The following is a 20,254-nucleotide window of genomic DNA, read 5'->3' as shown; positions in this document are numbered from 1 at the left end:
TTAATATTTCGCAAACGAACACGCATTTTGACAGCGTTCCTACACACAGGGCCGCTTACCTGAACGCCTTTCTTAGAAAATATATACAAGCTTGTAAAATTTGTAGGTCCCCCCCCCCCCCCCGCGCCAACCGGGATGAATTGACGAATTGGATGAATAAGCACAGCTCTGCGCGGAGCGTTATAAAATCAAACATCCGTGTTATCAATTTCTCCCTAATATAATGTGACTATCCCGATGCCTCTCTCTAACCCCCAAGGTACCAGGACTTTTTTTACCAGCACCAATTACAGCAGTCAAAAAATTAATTACAGAAACACCCATGCATAAGAAAATGCAATCTCGCCAGGAATTTTAAGCCCTACTCTGCAAGGGCACCTTATCCTATTATAAGAGTAACACATGATATTAAAAAAAAATTGTAGTCTTGAAATACAACCAAAATTTTATTATTCATACTAAGTTTATTATAGATATTAAGTATACAGTAATATTTAGTGACGAAAATGTGTAAGAATAACATTGTGAATTGATGGTGTGTCAATATAGCCAAAATATAAAAACCACGTTCTCTGAACGAAACAATCAAGACTTTTTCATGTTACTGCTACCTATTTCTATTTATTATTTAATTTTTGTGAATCCCTGGTCCTACCAACATCCCGAGCTAGCCACAGGACCCGGGATATCTCAGTACCTACATATATTTTAACAAATAGACAAGTGACAATCGTAAAAATATTTTTAAGTCATGGTCAACCGTGTAATGTAGGTATATTTAAGATGGGTTTTTAATAATCCCAACCCCCCCCCCCCCATGACACACAAAACCAGAGGATTACGAGAACATTCCTTTTTGGCATGTAGATCATGTAAAGCTCGAGGTTTAAAATATGACAGTGTCATAGGTAATACACGTTAACAGGATCATTAAAAATCGATTATTTGTTGTTTTATTATCTTTTAAAAAATAAAATAGGTAGGGGATATTATAACGATCATATCTAACAAATTGTTAATAGATTGATGTATGTAATATTTGTGCTTTGTGTCCTATATTATTATTTGATGTAAATATTACCCACACTTAAATAACACTTAATAAAATGGGTGCCCGATACATACTTATTTGTTGTCAAATATTGTTTAAAAATATCATTAAATCTATTTTTCATCGTGAATGTATTTCGTTTGCGAGTACCTAATTAGTTACAATAGTATATTCATAGTTATGTGGGTAGATACTGAGATATCCGGGATTTTGGTAGCTAGCTCAGGGTGTTATTAGAATCTGGAATGCACAAAATAAATAAAATAGTTTTCGGAGAACGTGGTATTATATTTTCACCATTATAAAGTTTTCAATTTTATTATTATCGTTGCCTTAATTAATTTACAACACTTATATTCTAATTATTAATTATCTGAACTCAATTTTACTATGAGGTTTTGGCACTTAAACATTTGTAGGCGAGCTGATTGCCGGATTTTCAAGATCCGGGCTTTTTTATCCCCTCTCGGGGAGCTATAGGCAGCTCCTGATTGGTCCTTTGACCTTAAATTCGAAATTGTATCATTAAGTCACTACGCGAGCAAGTTACTACCACACCATTCGTGCATGCCGCCGAGGCAACCGTCTCTGACCTTCGTTCTGTGTCTTTCGCTCTAGCATGGCCCTTTTCCTATTTTTCACACACGTTACAAATTCACGTTATTTACCTAGTATTCTAAATCTACAACATTATCCCTCTTCCAGTGGTTTCCAATCATTGATATAAAAAGGATTCTAATTACATTTTTATGTATTATATTACAGTAGGACAATGGTTAGATTTCATTCATCGTCTTTCATACTAATCATACCAGGTTTTTATCCACCTTCTATGCTGACAGTTTCAAAACCATAAGACGTAGGACATATTCTTAAAATATACATATTCTTATAATTAACGAATTTTCGTCCAACGTGCCGTTCAATGTATAGGGTTAAACATAATGAAGTTGATGGGATCTTTTCCCCTTCTGATGGTGGTGTGTCCATCGTTTTCTGGTAGTAGTCGTGAATTTAATGTCGACTCACTGCGCCAGTTACCCCTCTATAAGGTATCATTTATAGGGTATTTTTCTAACCAGTTTAAGGAAGCCACCGCTGAGCGGACACTGCAAGGTGTTCTTGTACCGCTACTTCTAACAGTACTGACCTTATCTTATTCCCTATAACTGCCCTGGTGGCTGGTTTTGGTGGTCCTCTTAAAGATATAAAATAAATAATTCTAAATATCCCCAACTTCCTCTCGCCTTGGGTTTGACATGCAGACGAGTTTCCGTATCCAGAATACTGGGTCGATGTTCTGACACGTGGAAGTGTTTAACTTCCATCCCGATTGACGATGCTTGGCGGTATCTGTCTTTGCGCCAAACACTGGCCATAAAATTACGTGGTCACCTTTATCCACTAATCCATTGTCTACAATACTGAGTAGTGTGAGGTCATGAACCCTTCGTCCCGATGCGAGAAGCAGCAGTTCGTATAGGCTGTATTCTACCGGTGTTGTTTACCTAAGATGATCTACCAATCGTCTTGGATCCCAAACCGGTGGTTTGACGGGTTGGTTTTAAGTGCCGAAATTGCCTTTACCATGACGTGGCGTACTACCACATTGCTGCTGATATCTCCAATGGTCATTGGTTTGCATAATGTGGCTATGGCTGACTTATGTACCAGGATGGTGTACGATAAAACCCTCCTTGTTGTGTAATGTTACATGTTACACCATGTCTTCCGTTTGTCCCAAGCTGGTGTGTATGTTTTTGGGTCGAAGGTAGCCATCCGGAATAAAGGAGTGCCTTTCTTCTTCCGTCCAATCTGCTGTTATTTCGGCCCACCCGAAATTCTCCATAGTTGAAGGGACAGATCCCGGGGCCTTGGAGGTGGACGGTTGGTTACCGTATCTACAAGTTTTGTCTGTAGGTTAGGTATTGTATAAGGTGGTAATATCGCCCTTCACCGTAAGTCCGTTCCCTAAAAGCATTGTTTTCAGCTCGGTGCCACTAATAAGTACCTCCCTCTTGCTGAGTTTAGGTGTGCTAGGACTCGTGGAAGTAAGTTTGGTGGGGGACATACCCACGCCAGTCTGAAGTTCTATACTCGGCTGAAGGCGTCGTGAAACAGAGCGCCACTGTCTGTAAAGTTTCGTGAGACGTACGCTGCAACGACATGACGTGCTGTTTCGTATGCGAATGAATCCACATTGGGAATTCCCTATCTTTGAAACAAGTGGACGGTTGCGGTGTTGATGATGTGCCATTCGGGAATGAGTTTCCTGCGAGAGAGATGATCTGCCACGCAGTTGTATTTTACGGAGAGGTATTGTGCAGTAAGCATGATGTTCGCTTCACTGGTAAACATTAGGATCTCTCGGCATAGATTTAGGGGAACAGACTTTGTGCCACCCTCGTTGTTGATGTAATATGCCACCACTGTTTTGTTGTCTGTCTGCAGAAGCAGATGTGATCCTTTGATTGCTTGTACCCGGGATTGAATTGCAGAGAGAACTTTGAACATTTCCTTTCTGTTGGTGATGCCATGCTAACTGGTCCTGTTTCCACGTACCTGATAGTTGGTGTTCGTCCAGTTAAGCTCCCCAGCCTGTATTGGCTGCGTTTGTCGTCAGGAAATGATTGAATGTCGGTCTGTGTATCAGCTCTGACGATCCTACCTCCTAGAGCCACCACACGATGTCCTGTTGGGCCTGTGGTGGGAGTGTCGCCAATTGGCGAGGATGGGACTTCTACAATTGATGACTGCAGCGTTGTAGCCATCGGCAATGCAACCTTCCTTGTGGAGTGACATAGGATGCGAAGTTGAGTCGCCCCATAATGGATCGAGCCTGTCTGAGGGACCAACTGCCTTTTTGTAACTGCGTTAGCAGGTGGTGACGGAGTGCTACAAACTTCTCCGGCGATAAGAATCTCCGATTGTTGTGTGTGTCCCTCGTGATACCCAAGAACTCTCGTTGGATACACGAGAATTATACGAGCTCCCCTCGGTCCGCCAGTCGAACGAATCGACGGTGTTTAGAAGCAATGCGTGCATGGAGGTACGCCTGGTTTAGATTTATTTTTACTAGCCAGTCTTCTTTTTGCAAGAAGGCTGAAACCTTGTAATGGTGAAAGAGTTTGGTTGTAAGAACGCATTCAAACGCTTTAGATTGAAGACAGGGGAGGAGGTAGGGCCCCGTCTTGTTTCCTGATCAAAAACAGGGTTGAGTGAAAACTGGTAGTTGGGTCCGCTTTCTCTAGAATCCCTGAGTTTTTTTAACTCCTTGATTTGGAGAATGACATCATTGCCGTTTGTCGCGTTTGAAACTCTTTACGTAAAAGTAAGGAAGGACTTACCAATGGTGGTTTCCGAACAAAGGGTATGCGGGCTCCGGCTATCATTTTCATCAATGTTGGTGGTGAGGGGCGTTTTTAATGTGTAAACTTCTCATAGTAAAAATACACTGAGGTAGGTATCGTTTATTAATATTGATTAGTTAGGTACAAACTGGAGTATTGATTAAAAAATACTCAGTGGCACGTTTTTTACTCAAAATACGGTACATTATCTGCAATGTGTATCTAATTATTTCATTATACTTACCATATTATTATGTTGTGGGGATAAAGAATAGGATAGAATAGAAAGGATAAGAAAATAAAACTATTACCTACTAGTATCAAAAATAGCGATGCCGGACACCAACACAAATTTTGTCATTAACAGCGAACCAATTAAACGTGTGACCCATTAAAAATATTTAGGTACATGGGTCAATGAGAAATGGACCAGTCTCAGAACTTTCTCAAAATGAGACGCCTCCTTAGCAATCGAGACCTTAACCTAGGTCTGAGACTGCGTAATAATATGGTACATTATGTTCTCTCAATATTTTTTTTCTATGGTAGGTATGGAGGTATTGATGCTAAACCAAAAGTTGTCACGGAGACTTGAAGCTTTCGAGATGTGACTGTATAGACGCATTCTCAAAATTCCTTTGACTGACCGGGTGACAATAATTATTAATGTTAAAGTTCTCAATCGAATGGGGAAGCACTGAGAAGTTCTACGTGGCAATAAAACCAGGAAACTACAGTACTTCCGCCACATTATGAGAGGACAAAAGTACAGTATTCCCCAACTTGTCATTCAAGGAAAGATCAATGGTAAGCGTAGCAGGGGACGGCGCCGCATTAAGTGGCTTAAGAACCTCCGTGATTGGTACGAGTACAGCTCCACTGAACTGTTCCGGGCAGCAGACGACAAAGCTAAGATCGCCTTGATGGTAGCCGACCTCCGCTAGGGAATGGCACAATAAGAAGAAATTGGTGATAACAATGTATTTTAGGCTCTCTTTGTTAAGTACCTACCTCAGTCCGATATTTGACGATGATGACAATTCATAATCAGCATCCGACCCATAGTACAATGTCTTACGGGGTCTCCGGGTTCAAAACCCGGTGAACTCACAATACACACAATAGGTATGTGATTTTCTTAATTCTGAGGTGTTTGTGATGTATTATGCACTGTAATAATTATTAAACCCGTGGTATTCCAATGATTGCTAGATGTCGATAATTTACCCCAAAATGTAATAATTTTACAATCGTTCTATTCTATCTACCTATTCGTATAGGTAGGTGGTACTTACATAATCATACATACTAACAAGCAAGCATTAGTGTTGGAAATATAGTAAGGTAGTACTTATCTAGGTACCTACTATAATAATTGTTTCAGATAGAATTGAATGAAAATAATATGTTTGTCAATCGATTTTACAAAATTGGAGCATAATGTTCGTAGCGGAATAAGAGGACTTAAATACATATCGGGCACGGACATTGACACTCAAAAAAGATGACTTGTTCGTGTAAAGAGGACTTCTAGGAAGCGTCGTTATTTCTATAATTTGTTATGTATTGTATATGTATAAAAAAACGGATCTGTAATTAAGATTGTAGATACTTAAAGACTGCACATAATATTCCAATGAATGATAATCGCCAAACGCCATTAATAAAATAATTGTGGCGCTATATTTCAAAATCAGCCAAGTCCACCTTTAGGTATTTTTTACTTTTTTGTGAATTCCTGTAGTCAGCTGAAGACTGCTGTCTAACATTTCTGCATTATCTAAATGTTGAACTTATTAATTTTAAAGGTCCATTTACCTGGAACACCCAATGTTAAAACTCTAACTTTTTTTGCGTGCATTTGTTTGTGCATCGTTAGTGCACGATTTTTTTTCGTTTGTGCACCTATAATAACCGAAAAATTCCAATTTCAAATTAGGTGTTCCAGCTAAACGTTGGGTTACCCGATGTTGAAATTTCAACTTTTTTCGAGTGCATTCGTTTGTGCATCGTTAGTGCACGTTTGTGCACGCGTTTTTTTCGTTTGTGCACGCACATTAAGGGGGTTATTCGCATTTCAATTTGGGTGACCCAGCTAAATGCTGGATACTTGTGTCACTAAACATGTGTTTTTCCTTAAATTTAAATTGTAAACACTTGTGTGTTGGTAGTGAACGTTAGTGCACGATTTTGTTTTGCTTTTTCACCTATATTTAGCGCGCTATTCAATTTTAAAGTTTGTATGCAAAACCTGACTGGGTGAGTTTAAAAAAATATTTTGTAGTTAAATCTCTTGTTGCAAAGCTAGTGCGAAATTCTGCATACTTTTTTATTTTTTTTCTCATATAGTGCGTGAGTTATTCTATATGAAATATTTAATGAACGTTAAGTAGAACCACCCAACAAACTTTTTTAATTTTTTATTAAGTCATCAAGTTGTCTATTATTGGCTTACGTTTGTGCACGTGCTTTTTTTGTTTTATCGATTATATCGTGAGAGATATTATTTTTTAAATTTTAGGGACTTGATACTTAAACCATTAAATTTGCCTTAAATTTTTTTTGTTTAGTGCATCCTATTAAGTTAATTTATGTAAACTTTTAGCACGATTTCAATAATTACCTAAATTTAATCAGTGCACATATAGCTGCTCGCAACATAGTAGTTTAAAAAGACAAAAGTGATAATTAATAGTGTTGAAAAACCTTATCAATGCAATTATTGTTTATAAAGATGCTCGCAACCTAGAAACATTAAAATCTATAATATGAAACATAACGGGGGACACCCTCATTAATGCGATTTGTGTACATATAGATGCTCGCGAATTAATATTTTAGAAGACAAACAATGGCATAGTGTAAACAGTGGTAAACTCAAAATACCTAAACTATCAACTTAACAACTTTTGGCAGCATCGTATCGAATACGTTGTTAAAGAACTCATAAACTTACACATTCAGGAGAAAAACCAGTTGCGTGTAATGAGTGATGACTTTGAAATGTAATCAAATATGTCATTTAAAAAACCTAGTAGTCTAAAAACATGTGGAATGACAATACTGGTGACAATGCTGGATTTATGTTCATATAGATGCTTCCAAATTCAAGGTTTAAAAGACACAAAATGACACATTCTGATGAAAAATCTAATAAATGCAATGTATGTTCATATAGATTTTCGCGAATAATATGTGTACTTTCCGGACCGAGGATTGGAACTAGGGACCCTTGACGCAATATGCCAACGCTTAAGCCACGCGGCCATTTTTGGTGGATGGTGAAAAACCTTATAAATGCAATGTATGTTCATATAGATGCTCGCAACTAAGTCATCTTACTAATAAACACACACATTCAAAAGAAAACCATTTGCGTGAAACAATTGTCGAAGCTGTCAGAGGCAATAACTTTTTAAAGAACCTACAAAACTTTATTTGATATCGATTCTGAATAGCATAATATGAAGTGACTAACACTTCTCTCCTAACATAACACCTACCAGAACTACAAGCATACGTTGCACCACCTGGAGAAACAGAGAAAAAGAAGAAGCAAATATTATTAGGAAGAGTTAAGTGCCTGCAAGTTAACCCCTTTATATAAAAAAAATATAAATGTCATTCCAATATTATCTTTTGAGGAAAATATCGTTGCATAAAAACATACCTATTGCATTTTTCAAAAGTATGCATACCTAATTGTATTCTAATAACTTAACGGTATTTATTTTTATTACAGATCATTTTAAAAAACAGTAGGTAAGTATAATTATATAATTGACTGCATTTTTCCTTATTAAACTGACATTGATCCATTCAAAATCATAAATAAATAGATAAATGTTAAGAAAGTTGAATGATTTTGTAATTTTGACACTTTTGTGTAATCAGATTGTCAATTTTGAGGTAGTCTATTATAAACCGACATATTTAGTGCACCTTACACCGTTTTGGCTATTTTGAGGAGACTCTTTTGACTGGATGTTCAAAACGGATGCGGTCGTTTTTGTTCAGGACATTTTGACGGGGTACTTAGTGAAAATGGAAAAATGCGAATTTTTCGCGTAATTTAAATGGAAAAACAATAAAAACTTCATAAAAAATCATGTAATTAAATTACTCAAAGGAGTGCATTTAAAAAATGTGGAAAAAAATGTTTGGTTTTAAAACTTGACGGCCAATCAAAATCTAATTACTAACTTAATATAAGAGATAAAAAAAATTGAAATCGTGCTAAAAGTTTATATAAATTAATTTAATAGGATGCACTAAACAAAAAAATTTTAAGGCAAATTTAATGGTTCAAGTATCAAGTCCCTAAAACTAAAAAATAATATCTCTCACGATATAATCGATAAAACAAAAAAAGCACGTGCACAAACGTAAGCCAATAATAGACAACTTTATGACTTAATAAAAAATTAAAAAAGTTTGTTGGGTGGTTCTACTTAACGTTCATTAAATATTTCATATAGAATAACTCACGCACTATATGAGAAAAAAAATAAAAAAGTATGCAGAATTGCGCACTAGCTTTGCAACAAGAGATTTAACTACAAAATATTTTTTTAAACTCACCCAGTCAGGTTTTGCATACAAACTTTAAAATTGAATAGCGCGCTAAATATAGGTGAAAAAGCAAAACAAAATCGTGCACTAACGTTTACTACCAACACACAAGTGTTTACAATTTAAATTTAAGGAAAAACACATGTTTAGTGACACAAGTATCCAGCATTTAGCTGGGTCATCCAAATTGAAATGTGAATAACCCCCTTAATGTGCGTGCACAAATGAAAAAAACGCGTGCACAAACGTGCACTAACGATGCACAAACGAATGCACTCGAAAAAAGTTGAAATTTCAACATTGGGTGACCCAACGTTTAGCTGGAACACTTAATTTGAAATTGGAATTTTTCGGTTATTATAGGTGCACAAACGAAAAAAAAACGTGCACAAACGTGCACTAACGATGCACAAACAAATGCACGCAAAAAAAGTTGGAGTTTTAACATTGGGTGTTCCAGGTAAATGGACCTTAATTTTAAATATTCTATACTCGAAATAATATAAACTTTCACCCTTGTGACTGTGTACTTGAGAAAACAAAAAGCTGTTTTCCTCCTATTCATCTATTATGGACTTGGCTGATTTTGAAATCTAGCGACACACATATTAGTATATTATTTTCATCAAAAAATGTCGATATAGTTGATCGTTAGAAAAATATCGACGCCAAAGTATTGTAACGTCCACTATGTGTATCGATCAATACTTTTTTGGCGTCCCTAATCGTGACCGCTGTCAATATTTTAGCTACGTGTCATATTTTTGTTTTAAATACGTAAAATGGATATAAAACATGAACCAGGTGGAATAAAATGTGAAGCAGATGACCAGCATTGGTTTGATGTGCCAATAATACAGCCAAATAATCCGGACGCCAACATCTTTATAAAACAAGAACATAACGACGATGGAACTTGCACTTTTGAGGTTAGTTTTTAATACTATCTTTATTTTGAAGTTTAGTTTCTTTTTAGCTTTTTATACCTTGCATAAATTATCGAGTTGATCTACATGTTCGCTATCAGGGAACTTAGCAATAATGGAACTGAAATACCTAACAGGTGTGGAGTAACATGCAACCGATCTTCTTCTTCTTCTATTCGTATGCGTTCTTATACCATTTATCTGATTGCGATGAAACTTTCGTCAATTGGAGTGCGCCCCCCCGCAAAGGTTTCTGAATTAGTACAACCACCTTCTTCTTCTTCATTATATCTTTTTATTCGTATGGTTCCTATACCATTCATCCGATTACGATGAAACTTTCGTCGGTTGTTGTGCGCACACCCGCAAAGATTTTTGAATTAGTATACCCAACTTCTTCTTCTTCTTCTTCATACCATTTTATTCGAATGGTTCATATACCATTTTTCCGATTTCGACGAAACTTTCGTCAGTTATTGTGCGCGCGCCCGTGAAGGTTTCTGAATTAGTACATCCATCTTCTTCTTCTTCATTCTAACTTCTTTTATTAATATGGTTCCTATACCATTCATCTGATTGCGTTGAAACTTTCGTCAGTTGCTGTGCGCACATCCGCGAAGGTTTCTGAATTAGTACAACCATCTTTTTCTCCTTCATTATATTTTCTTTTATTCGTATGGTTCCTTTACCATTCATCCGATTACAGTGAAACTTTCTTCAGTTGTTGTGCGCGCAACCGTGAAGGTTTCTGAATTATTAGTAGTACCATACGAATAAAATAAGATAAAATGAAGAAGAAGAAGAAGATGATTTTTCTAATTTAGAAACCTTGGCAGGTGGGCACACAATAACTCACCAAAGTGTTATCGTAATCGAATGAACGGTATAGGTATAGTGTACATGTAATTATTTATATTCTAGTTAGTGGCTGTCTCTACTTTATAATTTGTTATTATGCATTTTTAAATATTTGTATAGAAAATAATAAGTTGGTAAAACCGGTCCTGATAATTAATAAAATATGTGAAAAAAGTGTTAAGTCAATAGGTACATATTTGACGTTTTCAATGGTAAACTGTAATTATTTAAAATCAAGTAATTTTATAATCAACAATAGAGACAGTATGACGAGACACCACTGTATTGACAAATAACACGCATAAATTGTCATTCACTTACCGCTTTTGGCGTTAGATATTAACTTCTCATGTTTCTTTTCATTGTAAACGGTTAATTGACTCATTGGGCTTACGTTTCGACACATTTATCAGTTCAACATTCATTATTAATATTAAAAAATACTATTAACCTACAGAGCGATCAACACGATGTCACTTTAATTTTGTTCAGGCAAACATGTTGAAATCCGTATCACATGACCATCAGAGCAGCCGCTGATTGGCTTATTCATTTTAGGGGGATTTGAAATTCACACGCCAACTGTTTTAGGGGGTTTTGAATTTAAGCCTAATTTTTAATAATAAATATTGACGGTTTTAGGCCTTTTTTGAAACTATAACTTTGTCCAACATATAGTGGACAAAAACATAGGTATCTCTAAATATATATATCTAACTCAAAATTTTATGAATGTCACTATATTCTTATTTAAATTAAAATATTATTAGTATAATTGTCTTAATCGTGTGCTTAAATTATATTTAATAGTAGCGACGAATGCATTACCAAATTTGACATGACATTTCGTGTTCTCAATAATATACGGCGATATGTTACCAGTGTTACATGCTCACAGTGAACTGTTGAATTGCTTTCGTACAATTTATAATTATGTAACTTTATAACATGTATTTTATTTTACAGAAACCCGAAACTCATCTGACCAACATAAAATCCGAGAATGAGTTTCATGCAGTTCAAATTAAGGACGAGGTTGTTGAAAACAAAGAAACCCCATTCAATTATGAAGATCCACAACCTGGATGCTCGTATTCGGACCACTTGCTATTAAATCAAGTAGGTTCTTATGGATAATTTTATTTGTTTAAAACAATGTAAGTACTAATACCTTTTGGAACTCGCGTGTGTGTAGTGGAGTCCTTCATTCTGGTATTTTTGATGTTTGTAGAGTGAAAGACATTGTATAACTGGCACAAATTGAAAAATGGATAACACAGGCGTTTATTTTATAATTCCGCAAAGAATTATGTTTTATTACACTAAAGCATGGACAAGCATTGGACTTATTACAATAATAACATTTAAAGAGTTCTTAGATTAGGCACTACACTGACGTTATTTTTTTTTTGGGCTGATTCATTTAGGTACTTTGCGGTGTTCGCGGTGTATTAGGTTCACGGATCACTTATTATTTATTTCGCTCTTGCGTGGTAGGGGTTATACGATTATTTATTAACCCAAGAACACTACAAGAGATATACTGAGTTGTGAAATCGAAACGGGTGGAGTTTATTTTTTTTCTAGACAGCCCCCTTTGCGAAAACACAAGGGGGCGCGAGAGACATGCCTCCCGGTTTCGCGGGCGTAATCGTACTATTCAAATATATCTAAAAATCCTAAGGGCGAGGGAAGGGAGTGGGCTTAACAAACTGCAAGCGTATCGGCGAAACAACGGAACTTCTGCTTCATGGGTTTGCTCGACCGACGACTAACCGGTAGGTATGCTCTGTACCTGGGGCTAGGCATTCGTAAAGATTGCTTTCGCTTTCAATATTGTTTGTGAGGCAGAGCTGGTAAACTTTCATCAGGGGTTGCAAACTTGCGGGACTAGTCATTTTACGGGACGGTAGGCGTTGTTTTATGTAAGGTTCCTGATTTGGGATCGGCAACGTCTCTTCGCGAAGGGTTGTATTTGGTATCAGTACCTATATCAAAAATATGAAGACGTTTAACTGCACCAAATCATATAGTGATTGAAGACTTAATATTGATTGTATGGTTATTGTAAGATGATTTTTTATATAAAAAAATATATTATAGGTAGCACTGAGTTCAGCATTGTCGATTCTTTGAAGTCGCTTGAATCCCTGGCAAACTATTTTGTAGTATTTCTCTATACCAAACATGTCAAACTGTGATAAAACTCAACGAATAATTCAGAAGAATTATAAATTGATAATTAAATCACATTTGTGTGACATATAATATACCTCTAACTATTAGAAAAAAATAGGTGTGTGTACTTATGTACGCGCGTTAGAAGTTATACTTATTTGGCGTAACAAAATAAAATAAGCCGTTACATTAGTCTATTAATATTACAGTGGATTAGGTTGATGAAAACGTATGCGATTCATCTGTGTCTCATATAGCACATGCAAATTTTAATTTAATTATTGTATTGGACCAAAACTCATCTTTGCCATACAGCGGTTATATTCGATTCAGAAGTGCCCATGATGAATTAATAAAAAATCAAATTTTAATATATAATATAGTCAAGATTCACAAAATTTATTTATTTATTGATATATAATTTTACTCATAAATAATACTTAATACATAAATATAGCCTCTAATCTTGATACACAATCTTTACAATGAAAAATAAATATTCACTCCAATATAAATAAAATTTTATGAATATAAATTAACAGTGTAATTAATAATGGTTATGTTTACAACACGTACTGTTTACGTGATCGTGTTGAACGACTTACTAAATCACTTTATGCGCAAGCGCATATATCCTCGAGACCGAAATGAATATAATCATAATAAACTTCGTCACACGCCTGTTTTCCCAAACGCGCCAAAAGAAGTATAGTTTTAAAAATACATATTAACTGCAGTTATATTATTGATTTATTCATTATGTTTTTTTCTTTTTTTTAGTTAAGTGCTGCAAATATTGTAGTGTCGAGCAATGCAGGTCTTGAATCGTCGCGAAGTATGGTTGAAGCAACATGCGATGACATACTTATTGATCAACAGGACATCAAGAAAGAACTCAAGAAACACGATGAATTGATAACTGGTTTTGATTTTCATTCAAAGGATTCTAAAATAATAACCACTGACCCATTAATAGTTGTTATAAAGTTGAAAAAAATTCCTATTTATAAAGAGAACTTTGTATGCTGTGTTTGTTATGATCTTTTTGCATCGTTAAACTCATTAAAATTACATAAAGCGACTCATAATAAAACAGCCGGAGAAACTATAACAGATGTACGTGTATTTAAATGTAATGAATGTAGTTTCACATGCAAGCGATCTGGTCACCTGACAGTACACAAGATGACACATTCTGGTGAAAAACCATTTAAATGTAATGAATGTAATTACTCGTGCAACCAAGCAAGTAATTTGAAATCACATTTAATGACACATTCTGTTGAAAAACCATTAAGTGTACCGAATGTGATTTCTCTTGTAAACTTCTTCCTGGTATGAAATTACACATGATAAATCATTCAGCTGAAAAACCATTTAAATGCGATGAATGCAATTATACGTGCATAAGATCAAATGACATGAAATCACATAAAATCACTCATTCTGGTAAAAAACCATATAAATGTGACCAGTGTAATTTCACGTGTATACGTCCTATCGGTATGAAATTACACAAAGTGATACATAGCGGTGAAAAACCGTATAAATGTGAAGAATGCAAATTCTCAAGTGCTCACATTGTTAGCATGAGAAAACATAAGATGACTCATTCTGGTGAAAAGCCTTTTAAATGCGATGAATGTGATTATTCTTGTATACAATCAGCTCACATGAAAATACACAAGATGAAGCATTCTGGTGAGAAGCCATTTCAATGTGATGATTGCACATACTCGTGTACACGAGCAGGTCAACTAAAATTACACAAAATGACTCATTCTGGGGAAAAGCGATTTAAATGTTACGTTTGTAATTACTCATGCACACGACCTAGTACCATGAAGACACATAAAATGACACATTCCGGTGAAAAGCCAATAAAATGTGACGAGTGCAATTTCTCGTGTATCTATCAAACTAGCATGAATTTACACAAAATGAATCATTCTAGTGAGAAACCATTTAAATGTGATGAGTGCAATTACTCATGTAATCGACCTTGTGACATGAAATCACACAAAATTATGCATTCTGGTGCACACCCATTTCAATGCGGTGAATGTAGCTACTCGTGCATACGCTCTCATGACATGAAATCACACAGAATGATTCATTCTAATGAAAAGCTACTTTAATGACGTTATAAAAGTAATTGTTTATGTTTACAATTTAGTAAGTTTAATACTTTGGACGCGGAAGACGCACACGGTGCGTAATGACGAGAGGGGGCAATTAAAATCTAATTATATAGTCATCAGCGAATGCGTAACCTACAAAACGTCACTGATTATGGTTATAAAAAAGAACACTTCCCTAAGACATTAGTGCAATTATATATTATAATATGTTAATACATCAGTATTTTCTTATCAGTGTTAAGGCATAACAGGCTTAAGTGTTGGCCTATACCGTCGTGGGTCCCAGGTTCAAAACCTGGATCTGGCAAGTATACAGATTGTTTTCCAAGCTGTGTATGTGTCATGTACCAAATAGCTTGAGCAAGTGGCTGATATCTATTTCTCGTAAAAACAAAATCCGTCTATTCAAACCTCTACTCTGTGGTGGCCCAAATGTTTTTATTGGGATAAAACTTTTTATTACAGTAGTAGTAATCTTCTAAATAACTATTTCTTTTATTCAAACGAATAATTCACAAGATTCAAGAATGTACCATTCTAATTATTGAACATATATAATTTTGAAAAACACTTCTGAGAAAATATATTATAAAACAATAGAAAAATGTCACCTAGTGGCATAGTGGACAATGCGCATTGGGCGGCGTAAACCCAAGAGTTGCAGGTTCGATCCTGCCGAGTGTCTTACTTTTTTCAAGATTTTTTCTAATGTTTATAAGTAATATATTTTCTCAGAAGTGTTTTTTAAAATGATGTATGTTCAATAATTAGAATGGTACATTCTTAAATCATGTGAATTAAGTAAGTATTCGATTGAATAAAAGAAATAGTTAATTAAAAGTGGTGCATTTACAGACACAGTGGTCGCGCGGCTTAAGCGTTGGACTGTAAAGCCGTGGGTTCCAGGTTCGAATCTTGGGTCTGGCAAGTACACTTATTGTTTTTCAATTTGTGTGTGTCAGGGTATGGACCTTATAGGTTGAGCAAGTGGCTGACATCCATTTCTCGTAAAAAACAAAATCTGTCAATACAAACTTCCACTCTGTGGAGGTTCATATTATGTTCCTATCAGGATCGGACATGGTCGGAATAAAAAGTGGTGCAACATAGCGTTTCGCTTACTCTTGAAGAATGAGATTCGAGAGACAGTTAGCCCTTTAAGGGGGGACATGCTCGTCGAAGGTCAAAATTGAGTTTTTATTGTATTTTCAAACCATGATCCTGAACACTCCTTAAACGTTGTAGATAACCCATTTATATAATTTTGAAGCCTTATTATCCTTATATTTATTTTAAACATTTGATGACTGCATAAAGTATTTTTGTTACATAAAATAGTATTCTTTTAAACCTCTCGCTCTAATGTTTTAGAATATAGTCATATTTCGGTACATAACTGTGCAGTGGTGTTAAGATTTTTGACGTTTATTAATTTTTAAACGCATTTATGAAACCATTAGTATAATTTATTACGAGATAATTTTTGTAAAATATTCACGATAAAAAATTATATTGATAATCTCTGTGATCCCAAATTTGACAAGAATTAGGCATTTTATTATTCAAAAAATCGCCAAGATTAACACATTTGAAGATGATTCTAAAGATACTTATTATAAGCTATGTCTTTGACCATTCAAGTGTGATAAACATCTTATGAATAATGATTGCTTTATAATAATTATTGACCTAAGAATAAGGTAGTGTTTTTTTGAAATACGCCATTTCTTTTGTCATTCCCCAGTGTTTAAGCTACAACACACGGCCGTAGCCATAAATTGACAAACTATAATTAAAGTAGGGAGTAAAATTATGTGTTTGAACATGTACCTAACCGAATTTTTTTTATTTTTTTAAACGGTACATGTTCAAACACGCGCGTCAATATCATTTTACTCCCTACTTCAATTATAGTTTGTCAATTTATGGCTACGGCCGTATGTTGTAGCTTAACCACTGGGGAATGACAAAAGAAATGGCGTATTTCAAAAAAACACTACCTTATTCTTAGGTCAATAATTATTATAAAGCAATCATTATTCATAGGATGTTTATCACACTTGAATAGTCAAAGACATAGCTTATAATAAGTATCTTTAGAATCATCTTCAAATGTGTTATTCTTGCCGATTTTTGAATAATAAAATGCCTAATTCTTGTCAAATTTGGGATCACAGAGATTATCAATATAATTTTTTATCGTGAATATTTTACAAAAATTATCTCGTAATAAATTATACTAATGGTTTCATAAATGCGTTTAAAAATTAATAAACGTCAAAAATCTTAACACCACTGCACAGTTATGTACCGAAATATGACTATATTCTAAAACATTAGAGCGAGAGGTTTAAAAGAATACTATTTTATGTAACAAAAATACTTTATGCAGTCATCAATGTTTAAAATAACTATAAAGGATAATAAGGCTTCAAAATTATATAAATAGATTATCTACAACGTTTAAGGAGTGTCCAGGATCATGGTTTGAAAATACAATAAAAACTCAATTTTGACCTACGACGAGCACGTGGGCCGTTAAGTGTAAACAGTTTTCGCGATACCTACCTAGTTTAAAATACAGGCTAATATTGTAAGTAAATCTATGCACATGTACTGGCACTATATACCTAGCTCCAAAGCAGAAAGTTTTTATTATTTTCTTTCCGTCTTTCGCCAATAAATTCGTCTCTCTTCTGGCAGAACACACTAACTGGATAATACTAGTTTTGAGTAATTTGACTTTAAAGTTGTTAAAATGTTTGAAATAATGGTATATCATGTGAGTTTATTAAGTAATCGTAGAAAAGGTTACTTTAAAATAAAGAGTGTTTATTTATTAAGAATGTTTCCAGACGGTAGAGTTTGAAATAAGGAACATTTTGGTACTAACTCGATATGTCATTTTTTCGAATAAGTGTCTTCTGCCAGAACAGTGATGAAATATAAGTAGTTATGGAAAAGTAAATCACTGTAAAATATACTGTTTTGAAGTAATTAATATGTTGATAATTGTTATTAAAATTGCTAAAAGATTCAATACCGCAATAGCAAGTTGTACGATTTTTTTAAGTTTAAATATAATACCCACAAAAACACTTGTCCGTATAATAATATACGTCATCATTATGACATAATATTTATTAGTTCTTAGAATGTTATAATTATGATGTAAATTTTTATTTTATTGTTAATAAATTAAGTTGGTATTAATTGTTTTGTGTTATTTACATTTTCTTTACATAAGATTGGGAGTGTAATATAGTGAATACGCATTAAATGCAGCATTCATATTATAAATAGGAACGACATACTTGAATCATAATAAAGTGTATCGAAGCAAATTATAACTATATTTTCCCAAGATATAGTATGTAATGTTACCAAATATCACAATGCCTAAATCCCTTATCTTCGTTATCCCTTATCTTCCAAATAAACTTCGAAACTTGTTAAGTGCCATAAAGTACGTAGCAACAGGTAAGGTTGCCACTTCATTACTTTGCACTCCGGCTCTAAAATGAATGATGAAGATGAAAAAATTTTTTTTTAAGTACATAAATTATCTATTTATTTTCTGATTAATACACATCTTAATACAACTAAATATTTATTTGATTTTGTTAACTGTCAATTCATGGTGGAATTGCGTTGTATTGTTTTAATTTAATAAAACGCATTTTTTGTAGTACTTATTCCACTATTGACCAAATGAATAAACTAGCTGACCAACTGAATTGAAGCTTGAAAATCTCCCTCTGAGGCGGACGAAACCGGTCCTAATCTATTGATTAAAAGTGGAATAAGTACTACAAAAAAATGCGTTTTATTAAATTAAAACAACAATAAAACTAAATATCATTATTTGATCTAATTTCATGCAAGGTAATCAGGCAAAAAGGCATATTATCAGTGTAGTAAAATTGCAACTTGTGAAGCGTATACCTACTCTAACACACACCCGTTGAACAGACAATATTTGGTCCTCACAGAATCAACCTCCATGCGACTCCAAGTTGGCTGAATGTAGACCCGCCACATCCATCTATTAAATAAATTATCAATAGCCAGGGTCGATCCACTACTGTATGAAGGCCTCTTCTAGCTCCCTGCATTATTCTCGGTCTCCAGTTCTTCGCTGCTACGAATATTATGATTTCGTCTATCTAGCGAGTTTTAGATCATCGTTTGGGTGCCACTGTTTGATGACATTAATAATTGTACAACGGTTGTCCGATCACCGAGCGAGCTGTTTACATTTCTGCTTTTATATCCATTGGTTTATTGTGATTTTTCAACGTTATGCCTAAAATGCACCCTTCCATGCTACATTGCGCTACTCGTAATTGTTGGATTTTACTTAGATTAAGAGTCTATGCTGATACGTGAACGTTGGTAGCACACGTCAATTGAACACTTTACACTGAAGCCAAACAAACTCACCTCGACTACAACACGTCGAATTTGACGATGTGATTTCGTTGGTATTCTCAAAGGACTTGTAACTTAATATACTACTGCACACCGCATGATTGTAACATATAAAACAGTGTCGTTCATTTCGGCTTGACACGCGAGGTCACTATCGCAGCATGGCCTCGCTTATGCGCACGGTAATAGATACGATGTTGTCCTAAATTTTGTGCATGATTATATCCAAGTCGAGACGATTTTTAATATGTGACTACGGTAAGACGTAATGGGAAGTCATTTTGAAATACTATTCAAGTGATAAAATGCATTTCATCTCAGTTCGGTTTTGTGAGCAATCATATTGTTATATATCAGAGCCATCTTTAGATTAATCTTGAATCGGCAATGCATACATACGTTAAATGTATAGAGGTAATAATAATAAACGCACAAACAATTAAAACCTGTACAGAGGGTTGAATAAAATATGTACAGAAGAGCTTATTCTCGTAGTGCATACATTCAGAAATTGTAGGTAATGGTTGAAGTCGTTAACTTCAAAATTTGAAAATTCTGTGTTATTGGGGTAAAAGTGCTTAAGTCAATTTGGTTGAAGCTGAGATAATAGATTTTGAAATAAAACACAGTTTTCAAAATACTTTTAATTGGAAGTTAATAATTGGTGTTTTTTTTTAAATTTCTTTTACAATATTTATATATAACTAAGTTTTTGATATTGTGTTATATTCAATGATTTGAATAAGT

The 20,254-nt window shown here is 34.7% G+C and overlaps 1 long non-coding RNA gene across 1 annotated transcript; it reads left to right on the top strand.

Annotated features, from left to right (window-relative positions):
• The first annotated feature begins 9,761 nt into the window (after positions 1-9,761).
• LOC147076401 (uncharacterized) lies at positions 9,762-15,605 on the top strand. The gene is made up of 3 exons (XR_015069665.1): positions 9,762-9,902; positions 11,724-11,876; positions 13,716-15,605. It is a non-coding gene; the product is annotated as an uncharacterized LOC147076401 (long non-coding RNA).
• Positions 15,606-20,254: the final 4,649 nt, after the last annotated feature.

Source organism: Rhyacophila brunnea, unplaced genomic scaffold, assembly GCF_057557595.1.
Source record: "Rhyacophila brunnea isolate RB1 unplaced genomic scaffold, BYU_Rbru_1.0 scaffold_13, whole genome shotgun sequence".
Lineage (NCBI taxonomy): Eukaryota > Metazoa > Arthropoda > Insecta > Trichoptera > Rhyacophilidae > Rhyacophila > Rhyacophila brunnea.
Note: the sequence above shows the minus strand (reverse complement) of the source record. Positions and strands in the feature narration are given on the sequence as shown.